This window comes from Arachis hypogaea, chromosome 18 (genome assembly GCF_003086295.3).
Source record: "Arachis hypogaea cultivar Tifrunner chromosome 18, arahy.Tifrunner.gnm2.J5K5, whole genome shotgun sequence".
Classification (NCBI taxonomy): domain Eukaryota; kingdom Viridiplantae; phylum Streptophyta; class Magnoliopsida; order Fabales; family Fabaceae; genus Arachis; species Arachis hypogaea.
Genome location: NC_092053.1, coordinates 29068605 through 29071791, shown reverse-complemented (window position 1 = coordinate 29071791; position 3187 = coordinate 29068605). Strand labels below are relative to the sequence as shown.

At 33.2% G+C, this 3187-nt stretch overlaps 1 non-coding gene across 1 annotated transcript; it reads right to left on the bottom strand.

The window, feature by feature from the left end:
• Nucleotides 1-2091: 2091 nt before the first annotated feature.
• Nucleotides 2092-2199, bottom strand: LOC112774415 (small nucleolar RNA R71). The gene has a single exon (XR_003188907.1). It is a non-coding gene; the product is annotated as a small nucleolar RNA R71 (small nucleolar RNA).
• Nucleotides 2200-3187: the final 988 nt, after the last annotated feature.

The following is a 3187-nucleotide window of genomic DNA, read 5'->3' as shown; positions in this document are numbered from 1 at the left end:
TATTTTAATTTTAAGCTTTTTGTTTTTATTATTTTTATTTTCAAAAAGTTTTCAAAAAAATAAATTATTCTATGACTTCAGAATTTTTAAGAATGAATTCTAGAGTTTCATGATGATCTGTTGAAGTCTGGCTGGCTGTGAAGCCATGTCTAATCTTTTGGACCGAGGTTTCAACTCATCATCACAAGAGCTTGTTGATTTCTATCAATCTTGTTATTGAAAGTAATGATCTGCTAAAGCTTGGCTGGCTAGTAAGTCATGTCTAATTCCTGGACCGGAGCTTTAGGCTAACATTGCATGATTCCTGGAATTCTTATTAAAAAATTTGAATTTATTTATTTTCTTTCTTCCAAAATAATTTTCGAAAAAACATCCAAAAAAAATAATAAAATCATAAAACCAAAAATAATTTGATGTTTCCTATTTGAGTCTAGTGTCAACTTTTAAGTTTGGTGTCAATTACATATTTTTAATTTTCATTAAAATTTTCGAAAACTCATGCATGTGTTCTTCATAATCTTCAAGTTGTTCTTGATGATTTTCCTTATTTGATCTTTGCATTTTCTTGTTTTGTGTCTTTTCTTATTTTTCATATGTATTTTCAATTTGTTAGTGTCTAAACATTGAAAATTTCTAAGTTTGGTGTCTTGCATGTGTTTCTTTTCTCAAAAATTTTCAAAAACATGTTCTTGATGTTCATCTTGACATTCAAAGTATTCTTGGTGTTCATCTTGACATTCAAAGTTTTCTTGCATATTTTTCTTGTTTTGATTCATAATTTTCATGTTTTGAGTCATTTTGATGTTTTTCTCTCTCCTCATTAAAAATTCAAAAATAAAAAAATATCTTTCCTTATTCTTCTCATAAATTTCGAATATTTGAGTTGACTTTTTCAAAATTTTTTTAAATTTAGTAATTTCTTATGAGTCAAGTCAAATTTTCAATTTAAAAAAAAAGTCCTATCCTTTCAAAACTTTTTCAAAAATCAAATCTTTTTAAATTTCTTTTTTCAAATCTTTTTCAAAATAAATTTCAATCATATCTTTTTCAAAACTTAATTTCAAAATCTTTTCTAACTTCTTATCTTTTCAAAATTGATTTTCAAAATCCTTTTCAATTAACCACCTAACTTTTTGTTTGATTTTAAAAATTCTTATTTAAAAAAAAACTATCTAACTACTTTCCTCTCTTTGATTTTCGAAAATCACTAACCACTTTCTCAAAAATCTTTTTAATTAAATAATTTAATTAGTTTTCAATTTTTATTTTGTTTCTCTTTTTAATTTTCGAATTATAACTGATTTTTTTTATAAAAACAAAAATATTTTCCTTCTCTTTTTAATTATTTTCGAAAACTCTCCCTCTCATCTCTCTCTATTTATTTATTTATCTACTAACACTTCTCTTCTCTCATAATTCGAACCCCTTCTTCTTCTCTGTGTTCGAATTTTTCTCTTCTCATTCTTCTATTCTTCTCTTTTTCTACTCACATAAAGGAATCTCTATACTGTGACATAGAGGATTCCATATTTTCTTTGTTCTCTTCTCTTTCATATGAGCAGGAATAAGGATAAAGGCATTCTTGTTGAAGCTGATCCTGAACCTGAAAGGACTTTTAAGAGAAAATTAAGAGAAGTTAAAGCACAATACTCTGAAGAGGACCTAACTAAAATTTTTGAAACAGAGAAAATAGCTATGGCCGAACCCAACAACAACAATGCAAGGAAGGTGCTTGGTGATTTTACTACACCAACTTCCAATTTCTATGGAAGAAGCATCTCAATTCCTGCCATTGGAGCAAACAACTTTGAGCTTAAGCCTCAATTAGTTTCTCTAATGCAACAGAATTGCAAGTTTCATGGACTTCCATTGGAAGATCATCATCAGTTCTTAGCTGAATTCTTGCAAATCTATGACACTGTCAAGACCAATGGAGTTGATCCCGAGGTCTACAGGCTTATGCTTTTCCCTTTTGCTGTAAGAGACAGAGCTAGAACATGGTTGGATTCACAACCTAAGGAAAGCCTGAACTCTTGGGAAAAGCTGATCAGTGCTTTCCTGGCCAAATTCTTTCCACCTCAAAAGATGAGCAAGCTTAGAGTGGAAATTCAAACCTTCAGACAGAAGGAAGGTGAGTCCCTCTATGAAGCTTGGGAAATATATAAGCAATTGATCAAAAGGTGTCCTACTAACATGCTTCCAGAATGGAGCATCATATGTATATTCTATGATGGTCTGTCTGATTTGTCAAAAATGTCATTAGACCATTCTGCAGGAGGATCTCTTCATCTGAAAACCCCTACAGAAGCTCAGGAACTCATTGAAATGGTTGCAAATAACCAATTCATGTACACCTCTGAGAGGAGTCCTGTGAACAATGGGACGCCTCAGAAGAAGGGAGTTCTTGAAATTGATACTCTGAATACCATATTGGCTCAGAACAAAATATTGACTCAGCAAGTCAATATGATTTCTCAAAGTCTGAATGGGTTGCAAGCTGCATCCAACAGTACTAAAGAAGCATCTTCTGAAGAAGAAGCTTATGATCCTGAGAACCCTGCAATAGCAGAGGTGAATTACATGGGAGAACCCTATGGAAACACCTATAATCCTTCATGGAGAAATCATCCAAATTTCTCATGGAAGGACCAACAGAAGCCTCAACAAGGCTTCAATAATAATGGTGGAAGAAATAGGTTTAGCAATAGCAAGCCTTTTCCATCATCTTCTTAGCAACAGATAGAGAATTCTGAACAGAGCCATTCTGGCCTGGCAACCATAGTCTCTAATCTATCCAAGACCACACTAAGTTTCATGAATGAAACAAGGTTCTCCATTAGAAATTTGGAGGCACAGGTGGGTCAGCTGAGTAAGAATATCACTGAAACTCCTCCCAGTACTCTCCCAAGTAACACAGAAGAAAATCCCAAGAGAGAGTGCAAGGCCATAACCATGACCAACATGGCCGAACTTGGAGAGAGTGAGGAGGACGTGAGTCCCAGTGAGAAAAGCCTCATGGGACGTCCTCTGGATAGAAAGGAGTTTCTCTTTGAGGAACCAAAGGAATCTGAGGCTCATACAGAGATCACAGAGATCCCATTGAACTTTTTTCTGTCATTCATAAGCTCTGATGAATATTCTTCCTCTGAAGAGGATGAATACATCACTGAAGAGCAAGTTGCTAAGT